This window comes from Podarcis raffonei, chromosome 9 (assembly GCF_027172205.1).
Source record: "Podarcis raffonei isolate rPodRaf1 chromosome 9, rPodRaf1.pri, whole genome shotgun sequence".
Taxonomy (NCBI): domain Eukaryota; kingdom Metazoa; phylum Chordata; class Lepidosauria; order Squamata; family Lacertidae; genus Podarcis; species Podarcis raffonei.
This window is the reverse complement of record NC_070610.1, coordinates 64391470-64415347: the sequence shown is the minus strand read 5'-3', so window position 1 is coordinate 64415347 and position 23878 is coordinate 64391470. Positions and strand designations below refer to the sequence as shown.

The 23878-nt window shown below is 45.6% G+C and overlaps 1 protein-coding gene across 5 annotated transcripts in view; it reads left to right on the top strand.

Moving 5' to 3' along the window:
- The first annotated feature begins 8913 nt into the window (after window positions 1–8913).
- CCSER1 (coiled-coil serine rich protein 1) overlaps window positions 8914–23878 on the top strand; it is a 701519-nt gene continuing 686554 nt past the window's right edge. For 3 of the 5 annotated variants that reach the window (XM_053404076.1, XM_053404079.1, XM_053404080.1), the window contains exons 1-2: window positions 8914–9077; window positions 12264–13029. The gene's annotated coding sequence lies outside the window, so the exon portion shown is untranslated. Of the gene's footprint in view, window positions 9078–12114; window positions 13030–23878 lie in introns of those variants that run through there. The other 2 variants (XM_053404078.1, XM_053404077.1) reach the window with 2 other exon arrangements.

The following is a 23878-nucleotide window of genomic DNA, read 5'->3' as shown; positions in this document are numbered from 1 at the left end:
TCTCTGGAACTGACTAATCTTCCTTTCTCCCTCGTCAGTTTGAAATGCAACTTGGCAGCTCTTGGAGGAAACTTCAGACTTTGCCTAGAGACTTCAGCTTGAATGGTTACAGAGCTCTGTGGCTGATAAACAGGGCTGTAGAAAGCAAAATTAAAACTCTGCAGCCAGGGGATCAAAGTTCTGAGGCGGGATAAGCTGAATTCAGTGAACATTATAAACCATGCAGCTCGGCACAATTTCCCTGTGTTCTCCTGCACTGAACTTCTACCCACTTATTCTCTCTCCCCGCCCCCCCAGATGCATCTCACTGCCTAAAGGGAGAAAAATATTATAGGCATTGCCATTGCTTATGAACAAGTGCCACAGAAGCAAAGAGTTGTGCAGAGGGAGTGCTTGAAAGGACTGGTCTTTTCTGGGCTGGGGATAGGTGGGCAGGGATGCTATATTAACAACAAGGAGGATTAAGATATATAGTGTGGTGTGAAATGACAGGGATGGGTACAGGATCGTGGCAAGAAATGGAGTATGGCAATGAACTGCTGCGGTGGAGTAAAAGGTTATTTGCAGAATACCCAGAAACCGAAATACCATATGTCATTGAAGCAGCTATTTGAAAGCTTTTCTAATAGCCTGGGCTTATAGCTTTGGGGCTTTCTCTTGGAGTTTTCAGGCTTAGGTGTCACCTTCTTATGAATGACAGCATTTCAGGGTCACTGGATTTGAAACATCGTCATTACAAGACAACTGAAATGTACTTCAAAGATTCGCCCGCCAGCAAAGAGGTGAGGCTGAACAGGATTCAATGGCCTAAGTCATTGGGAACTGCAAAGAGAGATGTGGAGAAACTGGGATTTTCTGGTAGCGATAGGGTTTTTTGTTTTTACATGAAAGATGCATGCAAAACATTGAAAAGCACATTTTACATAAATGTGCACATTTTACATACAAAGTTCACACAAACAGCATATAATGGGATGGAACAGAATGCAACAAGACAGGATAGACCTATGAGTGAGTGCCAGAGAGACTAAAATGGGGCAGAATAGATGCCTATCCCATTCCTGTATGGGTCTGGGTTGATTTTGTTGCAGAGTTATTATGCCCTCTGTTTGCTTCCCCATTACTAAAGTGACCTCTCACTTGACCTTGCAAAAAGCACAGGGAGAGATGTTCTTGCTTCATCTTTCCTTCCTCTTGTGTTTTATCTGCCAAGACATACTATCATGTTATTTATAGATATACTATGGGACGTGTAAGCAAAACATCTGATGCATACACATCTTCATGAATCAGACTTCACGGCTTTTGAAACTAGGAGGAGGTGCGAAGCAAGATCGTATTTGCCAGGCCTTACGATCTGGAGGCCAGAAAGCTGGAAGCAGTGAAGTTGTGAGCAAAGTCAGTGAGCAGTAGAGATAGTTTGAGAGTACCTCAGCCTGTTTCCAGTCAACAGGTTCCTCAGGGTTAAGAGCTAGGTTAGAATCTTTATAGGACTAGGTGAAACCCTGTTGGCCCTTTGTGTCAGCTGACTACCACTGAGTTCATATCAGCTATCCAGCCTTCCAGCTATCCACAGGACTGGAGCACTGTGAAAAGCAAGCCATCAGGAAGCCTATCACTGTGGCACAGACAATGAGGTAAAGAATGGATGATTACCCCTGTGGTTGTCTCCCAAAAGTAGTAAGAGCTTTTGAAGTACTCCAATCAAGCCAAACTATTTTTATTATTAAATCATTTTGGGATACTTTATGGGAAGCACTTAATTAGTTACCAATAACTGCCTCTCCTCATATGAACCAATCTGGACCCTTAGATCATCATCTGAAGCCCTTCTTTGTGTGCCTCCCCCAAGGGACATCCAGAGAATGCGAACACAAGAGAATGGCCTTTTCTGTGGTGGCTCCCCATCTGTGGAATGGTCTCCCTAGGGAGGCTCATCTGGCACCTTCGTTACATATCTTTAGGCACCAGGCAAAAACTTTGAGGGTTATAACACCAGTCCTGAAAGACCTACATTGGCTCCCGGTATGTTTCCAAGCACAATTCAAAGTGAAGGCGCTTACCTTTAAAGCCCTAAATGTCTTCTGTCCTATATACCTGAAGAAGCGTCTCCATCCCCATCATTCAGCCTGGACACTGAGATCCAGCTGCTTTTCTGTATGCATTTATAATTTTATTCTAACAAGACCTCCACCTTAGGCCTCAGACACGCTCCACATGGCTCTGTCCCCATTCCATTAGAGTGTCTCCACCAAACTCAGTTAGTACTAAACCTTTAATATATATTTGGTTCTCAAACACCTTGGTTCTCAAATGCCTTGGTTCCCAAACACTGGAAACCGAGAAGAGTTCCAGTTTTCAAACGTTTTTTGGAAGCCGAACGTCCAATGTGGCTGTCGGCTATTGTTTCTGGGGCGCCTGCACCAATCAGAAGCTGCGCCTTGGTTTTCGAACATTTCGGAAGTTAAATGGACTTCTGGAACAGATTAAGTTTGGCACTATTGTTTTTGCTATTTGTTTTTGAGGCTTTTTTGGTTAATTTGTTTTTGTGACTGTGTGGAACCCAGTTCAGCTACTGATTGATTGATTGATTGTGTGACTGCGGAAATGGATAAAAGCCCCCCATCCAAACAATGACTATCATCAATGCAGGTAAGGAAAAAAAAATTAATTTTTATCATCTACAATACTGTCATTTTATGAATCAGTGGTCTCATTAGATAGTAAAATTAATGTTAAATTGCTGTTTTAGTGGTTGTTTTTAAAAGTCTGGAACGGATTATTCCGTTTTGCATTACTTTCTATGGGAAAACGCGCCTTGGTTTTGGAACAGATGTCCGGAACGGATTAAGTTTGAGAACCAAGGTACCACTGTACTTTTTCTCATGCTGATGATTTGGCTCATGGAATTGTCTCCTGAAAAGCAAGTGTCTCCTTCTCTCAATTGCAGCACCTGTGGCCTGCAAGACCTCCACAGAAGCTAAAGATGCTCCAACCTACACAAATTGCTGCAAGCTCGTTGCATACCAGTCATAGTGAAAGGCAGATTTGGTAGGTCTGTCACCAGAAAACCACCCTGTCTGCTAGGATGATACTCAGGGACACTGAAGTGCTTCTTATTCATGGATCGTTTCAAATCTGAAAATGGTTAACTTTGATTTGGCTATTGTGAAGTAAGTGGTGACTCTGGCTTTGATATTATGTGGTGGATCAAGTAAGAAGGCCTTTGGAAGGAGAATGCAGGGCGGTGAACTTAATGGTTCACAAAGAAGCTGACCAAGCTTCTTGTGGTCAGTAGATAAAAGGCTCCGGGAACTTTCTAATTTAAGAAATGTAATTTCATGTGTGCAAATTCATTTTTAGAAACTGTTCTCTGTGCAAGTTTCTAAAGTTGTAAGCACCCGGGAAACGCTTTTTAAAACACTTGTCTCTCAACCTCCTCTTTCATGTTCCTTACATCTTGCATTATGCTGTGCTCCAGCCTCCCACAGCCTGATATGATTCAGTGGATGTTACATAATCTATGTCAGATTTATTATTCAGTAATACAAGGGAGAGGGGAACTGAGCAGCAAAATGAAGATAGGAGAAAGACGGGAGGGTTACTGCAGGTTAAGTACCTCTTAGAAAAGAACAACAGGAACCATTTCAATGGAATCAGTCTCTTTAGAGAGAATTATATGTGTGGAACCTGATTGCCTGGAGAGTGGAGGAGTGAGACCCTGACCCCACCAAAGTCAATGGGACTTTCATGAGCTTCAGTTTCAGTGGGGTCAGAATTTCACTCCACCTTTTAAACCACAATGCATTTTTAAAATCCACACCTCACCTATATTTCACAGTAATTGCAGCTGTTTTTACTCAAGGTTGCTTCTCTTTGCACTTTATAAATGCGGCATTATTAGAATGAGTGACACTTCAGAGTCTACATGTAAACAAAAACCTATTCAATGAAGGGTTTAGTTTTAGAAGCAAAAACACAATGGGTTCCTTTGGAGACCTGTGAATAGCTGCCGTGTTTCCTTCAGCTCATGAGTATGTCAGCGAGCCATTTGGGTGCACAAATCATACAAGAAATATTTACATATATGCACATCCAACAGCTGTATCAAACTTAATGCTTAAACTATGGTTTAGGTCTGTCTTCCACACACTGGTGTCCTCCAGATGTTTAGGGCTACAACTTCCGTAAGCTCAACATCAAAAAAACTAAGATCATGGCCACTGGTCCCATCACCTCCTGGCAGATAGAAGAGGAAGAAATGGAGGCAGTGAGAGATTTTACTTTCTTGGGCTCCATGATTACTGCAGATGGTGCCAGCAGTCACGAAATTAAAAGATGCCTGCTTCTTGGGAGAAAAGCGATGACAAACCTAGACAGCATCTTAAAAAGCAGAGACATCACCTTGCCGACAAAGATCCGTATAGTTAAAGCTATGGTTTTCCCAGTAGTGATGTATGGAAGTGAGAGCTGGACTATAAAGAAGGCTGATCGCTGAAGAATTGATGCTTTTGAATTATGGTGCTGGAGGAGACTCTTGAGAGTGCCATGGACTGCAAGAAGATCAAACCTATCCATTCTTAAATAAATCAGCCCTGAGTGCTCACTGGAAGGACAGATCCTGAGGCTAAGGCTCCAATACTTTGGCCACCTCATGAGAAGAGAAGACTCCCTGGAAAAGACCCTGATGTTTGGAAAGATGGAGGGCACAAGAAGGGGACGACAGAGGACGAGATGGCTGGACTGTATTCTCGAAGCTACTAACATGAATTTGACCAAACTGCAGGAGGCAGTGGAAGACAGGAATGCCTGGCATGCTCTGGTCCATGGGGTCACGAAGAGTCAGACACGACTAAACTACTACAACAACTTCCGTGCAACTGATGAGTAAAAGGTAAAGGTACCCCTGCCCGTACGGGCCAGTCTTGACAGACTCTAGGGTTGTGCGCCCATCTCACTCTAGAGGCCGGGGGCCAGCGCTGTCTGGAGACACTTCCGGGTCACGTGGCCAGCGTGACAAAGCTGCATCTGGCGAGCCAGCGCAGCACAGGGAAACGCCGTTTACCTTCCCGCCAGTAAGCGGTCCCTATTTATCTACTTGCACCCAGAGGTGCTTTTGAACTGCTAGGTTGGCAGGCGCTGGGACCGAGCGACGGGAGCGCACCCCGCCGCGGGGATTCGAACCGCCGACCTTTCAATCAGCAAGCCCTAGGCGCTGAGGCTTTTACCCACAGCGCCACCCGCGTCCCTACAACTGATGAGAGTTGTAGCCAAAAACATATGGAGGGGAATCAGCTTACAAAAGGCTGGTTTAGAGTTACATGCGCGAACCTCAGACTTTTGACCTCCTCCATCAGGTTTGGGCAGGATGCAGATGGGGACAGGCAAATCTGTCAATTTCCATTACTAATTTTTTCAGTCTTAAGTTCAATTCTCCACATTTCCACAACGGTTTGCATTTTTTCCTGTGATATTGACAACTCAACCATTCACTTCATGCCAGTTTGTAGTGTTCTGAAAATACTGTTTGTATGACTCCATAATATCCACAACTCTTAACAATTCACTCTATTTCATTTATATATGGGCTTGCAGTCCCACTAAATGATTTTCAGCATAACAACACAACATAAACAATATTACAACTCCTTTAATACCTTGGAACCATCAAGAAATATACATACACACAGAGAGAGAGTCTTTATATCATGTTGAAATTATTGTTGCCAAATGACTACATTCTTTGAAATTGTAGTTTTGAGTGCCATGTTGAAAAGCAACATTTTTCAGGACACAACTGCAGATAGAGCCCTGATCCCTTGGACTAGAATAGTCAAAAGGAACTAGATTGGTTAAGTCACATAATTGCATACCTTAGCTATGCATTGTGTAAATCCCTGGTCAGAAGTAATGCATGGGGGCCTTTTAGAAGAACCAGAAGCTAAGTGAGCAGTAACTTCTGCAACTGGCTTTCAAGCCCTTCTTGTAACATTAGAAGAAGATGCAGTATCGTGCCTAAACAGAGCATATTTAGGAAGTGGGAGGATTTCTCAGCAATATTTAAAAGATCTTTCTTGGACACAATAAATATTAAAATGCAAAACAAAGACAAAAACAAACAGAAAGGTAGCAGATAAAGGAAAATAGTTCTGGCCTAGCTTTTCCCCTGACATGATACTTTTCTGTGTACAGAGATGTTGCGTGTATTTGAGTAATATTCTGCCGTAAGAACACAGGAAAAATCCTACTGAATCACATCAACGGTCCATCTGATTCAGCAACCTGTTTCTTAAGTGGCCAGCCAGATACCTATTGGAATCCCTTAAGTGGGACTTGAGGGCACAGGTGTTTCTCCCTAACAGTTGGCATTTAATGGAATAATTGTCTTTGAACCTTGACGAGTATCACGGGGGCTCCAGCTCACAGCAGACTGACCACCTGGGCGAGAATTTAGCCAACGTCTCCAATAATTACATAATAAATACCTATAAATGTGTGGGTGAATATTGCGGAAAATGATGAGATAGCCAGCAGCATTGCCACGGGGATTCCATTACTGCTACTTTGCCATGAGGTGAGCATGCAGGTCCATTTTAATTGCCTCTGTTTCTGCACAATAAAGTTGTATGCAATTTTAAATATGCGTCGCTGTTGCCAATTTTAAACATCTCTCTTACATTTATTAAACAGATCAAAAGAATATACAAACATAACACCCCCTCCTTCCAGCTGAAAATTCCAGTACAAATGTAAAGTTAATGAAGTCACTAGGGTACTGAGATGCATAAAAGTTAGACATACAATCTCAGAATGATCAGGGCCTTGAGAAATCATACACAGTCATTTGTGGTAAGCAATTGACCCGAGTAGGTGTGATTTTCCTGTGCCAGGAATGATTCATTTCATTCGGGGTTGCAAAATGAGACTCATTCAGCAACTAGCAAAAACTGAGACAAACAAATATCACTTTTCTTAAATTTTTTTTTAAAGCTTCCTTCCCTCACCCCCACTCCTGAGTGTTCTTTTTAATGACTATGATATACTCGTATCTTATTTCTTCTCTATCCAGAAATGCCCGGCCAAATGTCCATAATGAAAGGAAGTTGATGTGGTTCTATGAAGAAAAAATCATTTCCAATAAATGACATCCATTCTGGTATGTTGGTCGCTGATGCTGTGGAATGTGGGGCAATGCTTTCAAAACAAGGATGGATGACCAACTGAAGAAGAAAATGATTTTCTCCAGATCGGGGGTAGCTATAACAAATTTTGTTTGCTTAGAAGGGCATATGGTGTGTTAAGGGGTGGATAGTACCTCTGTTGGGGGACGCATTGTGCTCCTTCTGCATAATTTGTGTACCTTTGGTCCCCACCTGCATTCAGCTCTCACCTGTGGCTCCTGGAAACTGTCAACATGTGACAGAGGCCACACCCTGGGAATGGCTTTAACTCAGGCATAGGCAAACTCGGCCCTCCAGATGTTTTGGGACTACAACTCCCATCATCCCCTAGCTAACAGGACCAGTGGTCAGGGATGATGGGAACTGTAGTCTCAAAACAGCTGGAGGGCCAAGTTTGCCTATGCCCGCTTTAACTGGCCAGCTAAACCAGGTGAGGGTAGCCAATGTGCCTCAAACCCTCAGTGAGTTAGGGACTTCCCCAGATTGCATGTGGATTGAGCGGATGAGACCAATAGTGGGTCCAATGGTCAAGAAGGCGATTACTGCACATGCTGTAGAGGGAAGTGAGGGGCAGATGGGGCTCATCAACCTGGGAAGGGAGCCCCTCTAGGAAAAGGAAAACTCTGATCCTAAACCTCCATTGCCTTGCCAGATATCTTCAGGAGATGTAAAGGCTAATGAGTAAACCCTACACAAAAAGACATTTGGGTGGCACCCTGGGTGGCAGGCAAGCTGGTGCCAAATGTATTGCTGTGCTTTCTTTTGGAGCACATCAGTGAGGCTGAGATGGAGGTCTCGTCGTCTAGGCAGCCCAGGACCTCCATAAATACTGCCCGGGCTTGTGCCCCAGGGAGGTCACTGCGGTGCTGCTAATGCAGCGGTTAGACTGCACCCCCAGAGGCGTGCTCCATTGTCTCTCGAGACAGACAGACACCAACAACAACAAGAAAAAGAAAATGACTATTCAAGGGTTGAAAGGCAGATTTGTCAAATTTAACATCTTTACATGAATGCCCCACCTCTGCAGAAAAACCCAAAAAACTATTACCTTGGCCATACCTGGGTACACGTTTTATCGTTGTGAAACTTTTACAGTGGTACCTCTGGTTGCGAACAGGATCCATTCTGGAGGACCGTTCGCAACATGAAAAGCCCGCAACCTGAACGTCGTATCTGCGCAGGTGCACAGCGTAATTTGGTGCATGTGCACATGTGCGAAGTGCGATTTAGCGCTACTGCAGTGAAACCCGGAAGTAACCTTTTCTGGTACTTCCGTGTCGCTGCGGGACGCAACCTGAAAAAACGTAACACGAAGCAAACGTAACATGAGGTATGACTGTACTGTTAAACAGCACCCATTTTATTATACATTCTGAGCACCTATGAAAGGACTGGAGTGAGCTGGAAAGTACACTGGTGGACCCCGGACCAATCTCTGGAGAACAGAATGGCTCCTGGGGATGGGGGTCAAATTACATGTAACTTCTTTTGCTCAAAATGGCCTGTGATGGTGGCCAAATCAGGGGGTGGAGGGCAGGTTTCTTTTTTTTTAAAAAAAATATTATTATTAAACACACATTCACACCCACACTGTTTCTGTGGCTTTTTTCTCCCTCTGATAACCAATGTGGTAGAAAAGTTGAGAGTGCAGGATGAGGACCTGGGGGGGCCAGGTTATAAATCTCCACTCAGCTGTGAAGCTTACCGGATGACCCTGGGCCAACCTCTCAGGCTAACCTACCTTACAGGGTTGCTGAGGGGATAAAACAGGGAGGGGTGGAGAACCATGTACAGGACCTCAGAAGAAAAGGCGATATACAAATGTTATAGATAAATAGCCTTGTTGGAGATTAGGAAATGTCAAGAACAATACAGTTGCCTGCATTCCTCCCAGAGGTGAACTGGAGGAATGGTAGAAGGTGCTACTGGAGGAAGGGTATTTTGGCTTAGGGGGTGATGCTGAGGGAAGGGTTTTTGGTTTTTTTTAGCCAATTCTTTTCTCTGTCTGGGCTAATTCCCTGACTTTAAAGAGCCCAATCCTCTACTCAAAAGCAAGTCCTCTTGAGTTTCATGGGGCTAATACTCAGAAAACTAGAAACACGGACTGCAATCAGTCTTCTCAAGCTGCTAATAGGCTTGAGGTAAAATCAAATAAGTACCTGTTAGAACTGTGCTCTTAATGGCCTCTTGAAATTCTCTGCCCTATTAGTGGGCAAAGAAGTTGGGTGGGTGATTTTACCACCTTTCTCCAGAGTGAGGAGAAATTCTTCTTTTTTTTTTTTTTTTTTTTTTTATAAATTTTTTTATTGCTTTTTTCCAGAATCTAAATCCATCATCAATAACACAACAAAAGCGGTTTTACAGAAAGAAAAAGAAATTAAACAAGAAAAAATTCATTTTTCGAAGTCTTTTTTTTTTTTTTCATCATCCACTGGACTTCCCCATCTCCTCCATCCCTGCATTCTTTATAATAAATATAAACAGCAAATTAATACCTTGTTTCCTGTGTTTTTGTATTTTCATCTAATTATTCACTCTGAAATTAAAACTTTTCTCAATCATTAACTTTGTTTCTATCAACTCCGAATTTCAATACTGAAGCATATTTACCTCAAACCTTAGCAAATTTTTAACATTCATATATCTTATAATGTTTTTGTAAATAGTCCTTAAATTTTTTCCAATCCTCTTCCGCAGCCTCTTCTCCCAGGTCTCGGATTCTGCCAGTCATTTCGGCTAGTTGCATATAGTCCATCAGTTGTGTGTGCCATTCTTCCAGTGTGGGTAGCTCCTGTGCCTTCCAGTATTTAGCTATGAGAATTCTTGCTGCAGTCGTTGCATATAGAAAGAAGGTTCTGTCTTTCTTAGGTATCCTCTGGCCCACAATGCCCAAGAGGAAGGCCTCTGGTTTCTTCTGAAAGGTATACTTAAATACCTTTTTCAACTCGTTATAAATCATTTCCCAGAAGGCCTTCACCCTCGGGCATGTCCACCAGAGGTGATAAAAAGTTCCTTCAGCCTCCTTACATTTCCAACATCCAGAGTGAGGAGAAATTCTTCAACCATTTATTGTTTGGGGGGGAGTGTGTGTGTATGTGGATGGGCTCACCATTAGCAGTGGGAGTAGCAAACTTTTTATCTTTTTAACCTAACATTGTTGTTTTTTGCTGCTGCCAATGACAACAGAAGCAAAATGGCTGCCATTTTGAATCCTCCACAATGTCCTTGACCTGGAGTCCTTCCAAGGCACTGTGAGGGAAATATGGTGGCCATCACACACATACACAAAAAAGATGGTGAGGAATACTTGGGGGATTTTTTTAAAACAGCTTTTTATGGCTTTCATTTTCTGAGGGGAGGTGGGTGAGAAAAAGAAAATTCTCAAAAAAATTCTCTTCATGGTTAATAATATTGGGGGGGACGGACGGACTGGGAAATGTGTGGGGAAAGGATTAACTGGTCTGCCACCCTCAACCCTATTCCTCCTGACCCCATTATCTCCTTCCTCCTAGATTGTTTTTAGGCAAAGGAAAATATATCTGGAGAACTGACCCTCACATCATATTTAGTCTGTCCTGTGAAATGCAAAAATTGCCCATGCCTGCTTTGGAATAAGGAGCAATATTGGTAGCAACATATACCAATACATTCGTGCCGGGAGCATATGCGGTGATAATTATTGAATGCACTGAACTAGTGCACTTTTCCTCAGCTGGCGTTTGATTAGCTTTTCTTGTAGCTGCTTCCTGGTTAAGGAGGCTTTTTTTAAAAAAAAACAAAACCACCACAGCAAACCCTTTAACCACCTCACCTCCCTCACTTATGTACACACGCATATAAAACCCCAAGAGAGAGAGAAGACAAGGATAGTAAACATCCAAAGGTCATACGAAGGCTGTTGTCTAGAAATTTTCTCTTCCCCTTGCATGGCCTGCAAAACACACAGACACACACACACCTGTTTCATTCAACGGTTTTGGAGAGGAGTGGGAAATCTGGCGCATTCAACCCACCTGCAAATTTCGATACTTTTTGTCCATGCAAAATATGGAAGGGTAAAAAGACTACAGCTTTTCACTCTGTTTCCACACCATAAGCACATTTAACCACCCTGCCAAAGAATCCTGGGAACTGTAGTTTAAAGGTGCTGGGAACTGTAGCCCTGATGAGTAAACCTAAGCTCCCAATATTGTTTGAGAGTATGTGTGTGCTTTAAATGTATGGTGTGTATGCAGACAGGATGAATTGATTCCAAAAACTCCATTACCCTCTCCTCCCAGTTTTGAGGCTGTCCTTCATGCAAAATATGGAACAGGGTAGAGGGGAAGAATGTAGCTTTTCACTCAGTTGATCCCAAACAACTTCTGTGGTTGCTGCATTGGGCTTCATGGTCACAACAGATCAATGCCGGAGAGAATGGCCACTCGCTGCATAAACCAGCAGTACAATCCTGTAAATATCTGTCAACCCAAGGAGTTCAGTGAGGCTTCTTGCAGAGTAAGGCTAGCTCTGGGTATCGCTGCCCAAGTGTGTGAGCCTCAGCTCCTTCCAGGTAACCTTGACTATGAAATGGCAAGGACACAAGAAGGTCATACCATTTTATGCCACAGCTAATTTGCAACAACCAGCACCTTTCAGGTTTACTGGATCAGAACCAATCTGGAATAGCCAGCATCCTCAGGTTTCCCCGGCCACACACAAAATGACCATCTTTTATTCTGGAACAGCTCACTTAACCCCTGCCTAGTCCTCAACTCGCAATCTATAATGTGGATTATTAAGAGTATTCCATCCAAGGCAGGAACACACAAACACACCTAAACCCTTTTTATAACCACCCTGACTGGAGAAAGCCTGTTAAGGAGCAACTAATCTGCATTCAGAGTTTACTCCTGAAGTGAAGCTGCCCAAAAGGTGTTAACCCCCCCCCCCCTTTAAGGATTTGCAAAGCTCCTGATTTTAGCACGGTAAAAAGAAAATGCAAACCATGGCAGACAGAGGAAAAAACAAACACGCAAACACACACACACACATACACACACACGGGTTACACTGATTTGCTGGTCTTGGTTTCTTCTGCAGCTGTTGAAGCTTCTGCTGCGGCTTCAAGAAAAGGGAAGGAGGAGGCTGGCCTGGAAGCAGGAAGAAGAGAGCAAAAAATAATAATAAAAATGAACCTGTTCCACTCTCTGCTGACTCAGAGCTCAGAAAGGTGAGGCTTTCTTAAATCCTTCCTGTCAATCGCCTTCTTAAGAGGCTGATCCTGCGCTGGCGGCTGCTCTCCCCTCCCAAGCCGGCTCCGCAGTGCACTCCCAGCGAGGAGGTGGCACCGCGCAACCCCGCATGCAACGCGGCGCGCACAGCCCCACACTCTCTCTCCAGACACACACCACGCACCGCAAGCGCCTCCCCTTTCGTCCCTCCCCGCCGCCTTCTCCTCTCCCCGTCTTTCCTTGCCACAAGCAGTGCCGGCTGCCAATCCGCCTGCTGCTGCTGCTGCTGCTGCGTATCCTCTTCTGCACTCTCAACAGCAACAACATGAGTGCATGGGAAGCTCCGTTGGTTTCTTCTGCTGCAGAGCTTTTGCGCTGCTCTGGCTGCCTCTTGCTGGATTAATTGCTGCTGTTGCTGCTAGCCCTGGACCAAGGCTGGGGTGTGTGCGTGCGGGGTTTTTTTTTGCTTCCCCCCACCTCTCTTCTCCGTGGGCGCATATGGGAAAATTAAAAGGACCTCACCAACCACCACTTTGGTGGTAGGGAGCGGGGCGGCCAGGACGAGACTTCGCGCCCCCCTCCCCAGCACTCCGTGGCAGGAGCGCCCCCAAGACAACCACCAGCTGCCCAACCAGGTAGTAAATAACCTCCATGCGCCCCTGACTCGTGGCGCCGCTCGGTTTGGGAAAGCAGAGAAGGCACCCTCTCATAGGGCGGCGGGGAAGGGGGCGGCTAGGAGATGGAAGGTCAGGATTTTAGGAAGGGAGGAGGAGGGAGGCTGAGCTCCTCTGGGTCTACCAGGCTTGCCCGCACAGCCAAGAAGGGCTGCGTTATTTTGGGAGGAAGCTTCCCATGCTTGCGATGTGGTGGTCGCGATTTTGCCTTGGGTGGGCGGATCGCAGAACTGGGAGAACAAGTGCACACGGGATCGAGGGCTGGAAAGTGGTGCAAAGGCTTGGTTTGTGTACTGTGGCTTTTCTGTTTTTTTAAAAGCTCGTTTCGAGTCCTGTAGGTAGATCCGGGGCTGGGCAGGCGGTAGCGGCAGCTGATTGGGAGGAAAGGAGCTGGAGGAGGAGAAGGCGAGAGCTAGAAGCCGGTATGTTTATTGCACGCAGGGCAGCCGCGGCTACGAGGAAGGGCTCGCCGAGAGCCGCATTGCCTTCTTCCTGTGCGCGCGAGGCGTGTTCGCTGGGATTGGACCGAGCTGGGCTCTCCTGCAAGTCGGCAGTGGCCGCAGCGGCGGCTGGGATTAGGGCGAGGGCAGGGCGCTTTGTGGCTGTGCAGTTTTGGGGAAGGGGCGAGGAGGGTGTGCGCGCATGGAAGACTCCAAGGCTTCATCGTGGACTTATGCAGGGGAAGAAGACGCCTGTTTTCTGGGGAGAGGGTTCCCTCCTTTCCGCAGCGGCTGTGCAGCAGTAACATACATGCATACATATAGGAAGAGGGAGAGAGATTGGCAGCTGGGAGAGCCATGTGGATTCTCCAGCGTTGCCACATGGCACCTTCCCCGCCCCCACTAGACACTGTCACCTCTTGCCCCTGCCATCGCTGCGCCAGCCACACTCATCACAGCTATCGAGCTATTTGCCAGAGAACAGTCCACTGCCCATGCAATAAGACATGCTTGGGGTACTTGTGTCATATTGCGGTGGGCATGGGGATGGTGGTGGAAGAGGCAGAACCAGTCATGATTTGTGGCTGGTGGCCAGCTAGATGTGGCACCAGGAAGAATGGTCAGTGGAGACTTTGTCACCAGAAGGGCATTGTGACCCCAAGAAAGTAGGGCAGCTCCCAGTGCAGAAGGCAGCATGAAAGAGTGTGTGTGTGCTTTGTCTGTGGGGCTCACGCCTGTTTTGCCCAGGTGTCACTTGGGGCTGAGTCTCGACCCAGTGTGGTGTGTCAAATAAAAGTCCTCACTGCCAGGTTCCAGTTTTTCATTCTATTTCATTCAACATAACATGAAGCAAATTCAGGCTGATGGGTTGTTACAGAGAAGTGAGTTCCTGGAATAATATTTGAATGGGGAGACGGTGTCGACGGGTGATGACGCACTTGTTCCTGGATGGTTCCTTTTCGTACTCTGAACTATGATGCTCTACCTGCGCCATTTCCCATGGAGTATGGGAGCAGCTAGACATTGCAGCAGGCAGGGTAATTGCACGTGCAGTTTCAAGGGGGAAGAGAGACTTAGCATTACCCAGTGGTGTCTCGTAATGCATCATCTTAACACGAGCCACGAGGGTGGTGCTCTTTGGCGACTGTACTTTCCCAACACCATTAAGGAGAGACATCTTGCCAAGTAGTGGAGAGGATCGGTTTTCTTTTCCCATGGCGGAGCAGAGTTCCACTGAACATTCTTGTGGAACGGATTTCGCTCTGCTGGAACCTCGGAGATATATGAAGCCTGGAGATTCAAAATGACTAATCTATCAAATTTCTCCGTCGCAGTATTGCTCACCCTGCTCAGTATGCAGTAACTGTTGCCACATCAGCCCCTTTGTGAATCAGGCGGCGTGGGGGTGTTTTTCAGGAGGTCAGAAAGCATATTGGATAAAATGGAGGGGGAGGGACCGCTGCTCTGTGGTATAGAGAACATGCTCTGAATGCAGAAGTTTTCAGATTCAATCTCCTGAATCTCCAGGTTTGCTTGTTTTTAAAGATCACGTACCAGGTGGCAGGAAAGTCCTCTGTCTGAGACCCTGATGAGCTACTTCCAAGTGACAGTACTGACCCAGATGGACAAATGGCCTGCCCAGGTATAAGGCAGCTTCCAGTGCCCTTAATGAGATGAAGCAGAGAAAGGACGGGCCTGTAGCTCACTGGTAGTGCATCTGCTTTGCCTGCCAAAGGTCCCAGGTTCAATCCCCAGTATCTCCAGGTAGGGCTAGCAAAGGTCCCTGATGGAAATTCTGGAGAGCTGCTTCCAGTCAGTACTGAGCTTGATGGACCCATAGTCTGATTAAGTATAAGGCGGCTTCCAAACAGTGCCAGATTAAACCCTGTGGGAGGCCCCTAGGCAGCTGAAATTGGGGGGGGGGCTGTGCATGTTCTCTAGTGGAATAACATTGAACTAAGGCAGCTTGATTGTAATTTTCTTTCATGATCAAATTTCATGGGGCCCCTGAAAAGTGTGGGGCCCATAGGCTGGTGCCTGCTCAGCCTATTTGATAATCCGGCACTGCTTCCCATCTTCATAGAGAGCTAGGAAAGCCCCCCCCCCCCAATTGGGGAGGAGGGGTTCCAGGTAGATGAGGAAAGCAAGCACTGACAATGCCCGGGTGACATTCCAAACAGGAGGATGTGGAGATGCAAGGTAATAGGGTAGGGGATTTTGGAACTGCCAGGGCAGGAGGCTTACAAACTGCTTCCATTCACAAAGTGTTTTGTAAATTTGAGTCTCTGCTGTATTTGCTACGCTCCCCTTTCAGCCTGACAGCATGTAGTAATCGCGCTTATTTTCGCCGATTTCCTTTTTCGTCATTTTCACAGCTGAATGTGACTACAAAACAATTGAAAAAAGCCGTCTCTCTTTTAAGAGGCGATTCAAAGCTAGACACATTCGTCTCTGTTCCCCCCCTCCTCTTTTCCTGGTATATGTTGTACTTGAAGTGTTAAAATCCTCAAGAGACTGAGGTGGAGAAAGCAAGTGTGTGTGGGGAGGGGGATGAGGGGGTGGCAAGAGAGACAGACTAGGGGAGGTTTTTTTACCAGCACTTACTTCAAACACTTTCTCTTGCTTATATATAAAAAGGGGATAAAAAGGAAGCATGTTCCAAAACCAGTCCAGGGCTATATGAAAGTGAAATATTAATGGGCTGGGAAAGCTTAGACAGCAGATAACTTTGCACAAAACCGTTTTGGAGGGATTCCGCCCTCCTTACAACTCCTTGTGGCATATGAAATTGTGTCTCTGTAGTACCAACGCAATTAAAAACTTCAGGGCTGCAGGATTTGTAATTATGGGGGTAGAATGATGTTGGCCAGTGGGTCATGATAGCAGATCTAATAATCTTTTCCATTGGAGAACATCTGTGATTTGAATTGTTTTTCTATTCTTGGAGGAAGCTGAAGGCCAGATTGGCATGGAAGCATTCTGAAGTGCCTTACCATGGGATTCCATTGAATTCCTTTGCAGGAAGCGTTTGGCTTAGGACTTAGTTGCAACATAACCCCTTTCTGCTAACCTCACAAGTTCCTCAAGAGAGCAAGGTGCAGTAGTAACTACAGGAAGCATGAGACTGTCATTCTGGTGAGACTCCAAAAGATTTATCCCCCTGGATAAATTCCAGCACTACATTTTATGCATTAAAATCCTCCTACGTGCTACTAAATTTATTCACTTACTCTGCCAGTTTCAAGATTGCTGCACTCTGTATTTTGTGGAACTGACTCTGGGTTGTATGCAGCTAAGCTCTGTTCAGAGCAGACCTGTTAAAGTCAATGAACCTAAGTTAGTTAGGTACTTCAGTGTGTCTATTCTGTGTAGGACAAGCATTGAATGCCACCCATTTTGATGGTCATGACCTTGGGGTCGGATTCTCCTTCTTTAGAGGATGAGGAATCAGAAGGGAAATTGCACCCAAGACTAACTCTGGAAGTACTTCCAGAAGATGAGTCCACAGTGCCAGTGCCCTTCTAGTCCAAGGATGTCATAGTGTCATAGAACTGTAGAGTAAGAAGGGATCACAAGGATCATCTAGTCCAACCTGCTGCAATGCAGGAATCTTTTGCTCAATGTGGGGCTCAAATCCATGACCCTGAGGTTAAGAGTCTCAAGCTCTACCAGCTGTCACATTGCCACCCTTTGACTCTATCATGGAAGCCCCAGTACAGCCAAAGTTTCCCCTGCTCTGTCAGACTAAGAGACTCTTGGAGTAAGGCTGGGCCTCTTAAACCAAAGAGGCATCTTTCAGTGAAGGTGGGACTTGCAACTGGGACACAGCTATTGTGCCTATATAGGGCTCAGTCTAAGGCATGGGTAGGCAAACTAAGGCCCAGGGGTCAGATCCAGCCCAACTGCCTTCTAAATCTAGCCTGCGGACGGTCCGGGAATCAGCATGCTTTTACATGAGTAGAATGTGTGCTTTTATTTAAAACGCATCTCTGGGTTATTTGTGGGGCATAGGAATTGGTTCTTCTTCTTTTTTCCAAAATATAGTCCGGCCCCCCACAAGGTATGAGGGACAGTGGACCGGCCCCCTGCTGAAAAAGTTTGCTGATCCCCTGGTCTAAGACTACTGCAGTATCAGTGTTTTGCTTGCCTTGAGGGGCAAGCTGCACTCCCATCAGAACACTGACATCACTTTCACCTGCAGATGTCACATATGAAAAAAGTATAATGGGAAGTGATCGTCTCCCTGCCCCCCCCCCAAAAAAAATTATTGGATTGGTCCGGCACTGGAGGATCTCTGGCTATTTCAGAATGCATGGCATCTGTAAATATAGCTCAAAGTGGTAATTGGCTGGAAGACTGCCACTGAGGTTTAATCCTGAAGTTAATTTGGGTAAGTGTTTGACAGAAAGAGTGTTCTGGCAGATATAAAATACTGGATTTGAAGTGGTGCAGCAATAAAACTCCTGGCACTTTTTCAAAGCCAAGCAGGCTCTGGTGTGGTTTCACATTGGATGGGGGACTGAATGTTGTGATTCCTGCATTGCAGGTGGGTTGGACTAAATGATCCTCAGGGGTCCTTTCAGCTCCATGATTCTAGGGTATGGATTCAAAGCTTTTCTATTCAGCTCCACTGAGTCTTTACTCAAAGTTCTTCCATCTGTAAAATGGGAATAATGCCTAGTTACATTCATAGAGCTGTGAAGGTAGGTGAATAAGATAATGATGGATCAGTTTTGCAACTGAGGTTATCAGAAACGGAGACTACAAGACAACCCCCGGTGGACATTTAAACACAAGGTCTAAAGAGACTAGTGGTCTATCCCTCCCTCAGCATTGTCTATATCAGGGGCTCTTGATCTGACTGGTGGGCCAGAGACAGACCCTTAACCTCACTCAACTTGCAGTCCCCATTTGACAAGTGGGCAGGGCCACACACCTGTCAACCACCTGACATTGCAATGAAGTCAGGTGACCTGCTTCTGCCTGCATGTTTTGTAATCGATAGTGGCGTCCGCCCTGTGGAATGCCCTCCCTTCAAATGTCAAGGGAATAAACAACTATCTGACTTTTAGAAGACATCTGAAGGCAGCCCTGTTTAGGGAAGTTTTTAAGGACTGATGTTTTTTATAATGCTTTTAGATATGTTGTAAGCTGCCCAGAGTGGCTGGAGAAACCCAGCCAGATGAGCGGGGTATAAAGAATAAAATCATCATCATTATCATCATCATCATCATCTGCAAGCTAAAGCACAGTGTTTTGCAAGGTCCAACAGCCACTGGGCCTTGCAAAAGCCAGTGGACGTAACTTTGCAAGCTTTGATGATCATCGGTGCCTGCAAACTCTCTTTTGGCCCAGCTGCATGCATCTTTACCTGCCCCACACCAGGTGTCATATATGATGTATGGCAGGTGGGCGTGACTTGCATGAAACAACCTGTGAGTCAAATGGGGAGGCCAGGTAGGAGTTTCTCCCCACTGCTGGTCTCCACTGGTGGGCAGTGTCTTCCCAGGGTTTCCAGTATGAGTCTTCCCCAGTCCTACTTGGAGATTCCAAGGTTTGAACCACTGAGCTGTTCCCAATAGGCACTACTAAATTTGTCTAAAAACCATCGCTTGTAGACCACGGTCAGGACTGCATCCAGGCTACCTTCACGACTTAGACCCCTCAGCTCCAGCTTGCCAACCCCCAGAACTATCACACTGAAGTACCTGGCTACTTTATGGTACTCTGGAGTTCGGGGTCGGCTGGTTACTCGATGGCTTTTCCATTTTCCACAGCGGCAATAACTCGTGCTCCCTTTCGTGCGCCATTGTCATTGAGATGTGCTCAATTCTGTTTCCTTTGGCTTCCCTGACTTCGTGACATGACGTGTGAAATGCAGCGTGCATAAGCAGCTAGAAGTCGCATGCACAGCGCTGGGTTTGCAGTCGGCCGGTTTCATCCATATACATCAGCGAGGGCCTGTAACGCTAGGGTAATGGAAGCTATAGATGTATATTATACACACAATTGAATAAATAACAGCTTAGCTATTCACTAGTTAAATTTGGGGCCATGCATATGTATTGCTTCTCGCCTGCCTGTCGTACTACATGTCAGAGTGTATCGCTCAGATACGGCAAGCCCGCATGCTCCGTATGAGTGGCAAGCCTAGCAAGATTTCCCTTTTGGATTGTAACAAAATACTTGTGCTTTATGTAGGAGGCTATTGCTTTTATCAGAGCCGTCATCTGTCCTACACATGATAGTCAGTTCATAATAAAGCCTGAGGATTGGGTATGAGAAAGAAAGACTTGTAGGCTGAGATAGAGGAAGCACCACAGCATGCGCAAAGAGGACATCCTGGGGGGAAACGCAAGGGAGAAATTGCAAAAATATCTACATTAAAATCTCCCTGTCTGCATTATGCGGGGGTTTTTTTTCCATAGCAAAAATTAATTTAGATGGAGGAAAACTGAATAAGCCGCTGTGTAAGAATTGTGAGAATAAATGGAGTTCAACGCACACAATCACCCATCAATGATTTGTCTGTAAATATCTGGACTTCTTTATTTTTTAACCTTGCTCTAGACATTGGAGCACCTTAAGATGGAGACAATGAGCAAATGCAGGTGAATTAAAATCCCAGAGTCCTCCATCAAGCGCACATTAGCAATAACATTCGGGGAAGAAGTTAAGGGCATAGGAATTTAGGGGACTGTATTGTATCAGGATGTTGGTTTATCTAGCTCAGTGCTGCCTGCACTGACTGGCAACAACTCTCCAGGGTTTCAGGCAGGGCACATCCCAAGCTCTACCTGGAGATGCAGGGGGTCGAACCTGGGACCTTTGGCGTGCAAAGCAGGTACTCTGCCACTTAGCTACATCCTTTCTAAGTCCAGTTGAAGCTCCTTGTGTTGGTGATACCAATTCATGAGTAGGAAAGCACAGTGGTAGTTTTGATGTGCTTTGAAAACCTATGAAACCTGTTAATCACATACAGGAGTAGGCCAAAAGATGGTACACATTGTGGGTCAGTGATGCCTCCTATCGAACCACTTTTTGTTCTCTTGCCTGTCTCCAGATCCTGAGCCTAGGTAGAACTTGAGGAAATAAGCACAAATCTTCATTGTCACCCCTCTGGCACATTTAAGGGGTGCAGAATTGAAGTGGAAGAGGCATTTTGGGGCTTAAAAATTCTCCGTCATTTTTAGACTGTAGCTCAGTATTGGAATAAATGCTTTCCACACAGAAGGTCCCAGGCCCAGTCCTTATGGGTGGGGATGTCTCTTTCCTGAAACCTTGGAGAGATGTTGCTATGATAATGAGCTCCGAAGACGGACCAATGGTCTGACAGGAATGTGCTGGCTGTGACACTTGTTCAGTTGCTTCCAGTCAATGGGAATGCTTCTGTGGACTTCAGCAAAGAAGAGATTTCAGCCTTGGAATCTCCCCCTCTATTAATCATTCTGCATTATGCAGCCACCTGTTAAAAGCAGAATCAATCGTCGTCCCTTTGCAAGCCATTTGTTACTGACTCCACCATAGGTTAATGATTGCCAAAAGAAGAAGAGGAAAATCGTTTCTTTCTCCCTTTTTTTGGAACGAGGCAGTGAAAGAGTCTGGGATGATGAACAGACTGTTGTGTCTCGGGGAAACAATGGAAGCAGCCTGCCAGTCCGGTTCAGAGTCCAGAATTGTGTTATTTCTAATCGCTGTCATACCATTTGCGTGCGTATGTATGTGTGCTCAGTGTTCCACGCGATAAGAACACCGATTGAGGTAATTCATCTTCGAGTCATGGGAGACAATATGAAGGCTTTAGATAAGGGTGTGCTGTGCACATACAAGAATGCATGCTGGTCCAGAAGCATAAGATGTTCAAAGATGTTTGGTGCATTGGCACAGGGAGAACCTTTTCAATGGCACATTGTGTCTGCCCTGCTGCAGGAGCTGGAGGCAATATTTGTCTGGCATCAACTTGAAATGTCAAGTAGCTGCTTTATCAGTGTGTGTACAAGTTTCTGAAACGTTGTGAATTTGTATCTAATACTGCAGCATGCCTGCTAGCAGTACCTGTGCAGCTGGCTTGCTACATAATCCAGCTGAAGCAGACCTCAAAAGATAACTAACGTGCACTGAATTTTGGCAGTGGGGTGCCATTATGTTTCCATAGGCATGCAAGCCTGGTTTGGATGTAGCACTGGACCATAGTTTAGTGTTACGTGAATGAGCCTGCAAAAGCATTGGGCTTGTATGCTGCTCTCTTTTTTCTCCTCCTTCACTATTGTCCCAAGGAGAACATAGGAAGTTTGCTTTTGGGGACGGTGGTGTGGGGTTGAACATTAAACATAGCTTATTGTCACATCCAAGAAAGACAAAACTGTCTGGCGTAGGGGCGGAAAACATTTTTTTTCCAGCCCAAAGGCTGCATTTCTTACTGGGGACCACTTGCCAGGGGTGGGTGGGGCCATTCATGTAAATTGTGTGTTTGTACAGTAGGCTAGTTTCTACACACTTGCACATCTGTCTCCATCCAGGGAAGCAAGAGGCATGATCAGAGTTCAGGGATACTTTTCAGCCAGTCAGTAACACTCAAGGAGGGTGCAAAAGAGAATCAGTAGGATGCATGTGGCTTGGGGAGCGTCCTGATCAGTGCTCTAAGACAGAGGTGTGGAACCTTAGGCCTGTGGGGCAATTGTGGCCCACCAAACAACTCCTTTTGATCCGCCAGGCCATTTTGGGAAGCCCAGGCCCACCCAACCTACACCTGACATCATGTGCAAAGGAAGGGCTTCAAAGAAATAATTGAGAGCTTGAAGTAGGTTCCCAATGGTTCCTTTGCCAGAGCAAGGTGCACTCCCACCTGCCCATTGAAAATGCTCCTTGCTCAACGAGGGGGAAGCAGCAGCCATGCAATAGAGGCTGCTTCTCCCTGCCAGTGCTGCTCCTGCTGTGGTATAGTGGTTAAGAACGGTAGACTCGTAATCTGGTGAACTGGGTTCGCGTCCCCGCTCCTCCACATGCAGCTGCTGGGTGACCTTGGGCTAGTCACACTTCTCTGAAGTCTCTCAGCCTCACTCACCTCACAAGAGTGTTTGTTGTTGGGGAGGAAGGGAAAGGAGAATGTTAGCCGCTTTGAGACTCCTTCGGGTAGTGATAAAGCGGGATATCAAATCCAAACTCTTCTTCTCTTCTTCTTAAACCTCTGGTCTCCAAAGGGCTTTCAGAAAGCCCTGCACAGCATTCTGAACCTTCGGTTTTCGGAGGTTTAAAGTAAGCAGCCTTGTGCTACTCTTTTATTCCTCCTAGGGTCTACATGAACCAAGAAATAGCCCTGAATCAAGCCCCAGGATCCTCTGTTACATGCAAGTGTTCTGTTGCAGATGTCTGGGAATTTGCCGGCAGACCACCTGATGTGGAAAGAGTTCCCTGAACATAAGAAGTCTGGAAAAAGTAACCACCCTGTTAAAGCATTTGGCATCCTGACAGGCAAATGAGTACTTAGCTTTTCTTGCCAGCATAGCACTTAACCATGCAGATACAATTTTGCAGGATTGAGTTTTGCATCCCCTATGATCTTATATTTTGCTGTTTTATGATTGCAGAGTTGGAGGGAACTAAGGGAGAAATTCACCCCACCTCCCATGCGCAGGAGCAAGATTAATTAAACCTAAATTCTTTCTGACAGATATGTATCCAAACTAATTTTTAAAACTTGCTGTGTCTGAGGTCTCGGAACCTTTCCCGATAGTATTTTTCAATTTGCAGCATGTTCTTATGGGTAGAACTTTTCCCCCTGATATTATTTAATCTGAATCTTTTTCCCCCTGCCGTTTAAGCTCATTACTGCTTTTCCTATCCTCAGTAGCAATACCGAGCAACTGGTTACCTTCCTACTTATCACAGCCTGATACATATTTGAAAACATCTGTCATGCCTCCCTAATGTAATCTCTCCTTAAGACGCAACTCTAAACAGATCTTTCAATAGTTTTCTGTCTGCCATTTGGGCCTGCTCTGAGATGTGTGCTGCTCTGGGCTTCAGACAAACAAACTCAGTTCTCTGTGTCAAGAAAAAGTAGGATTCTGTGCCCTGCATAATATAATGCGGATTAAACAAATACAGGTAAAATTATTCAACCAGAATAATTTAGGTCTCTTGCTGTTACTCAGTAGTGAGGAATATGGAGCAATTAAGCGCACGATTCAGGAGCCTTCTGAAAGGTTTGGGTCTGGTCAGCACTTGGATAGGAATACTCTGTGTGATGCCTTTAACTCCATACCAGGAGAATGGTGGCATTGATAAAGATTGCAGGCCTGCCAAGTTCCACCTCCAATGATTGGAAATCCTTCTCATTCTCCCCACCAGATTCATAAACAAGTGGTGAC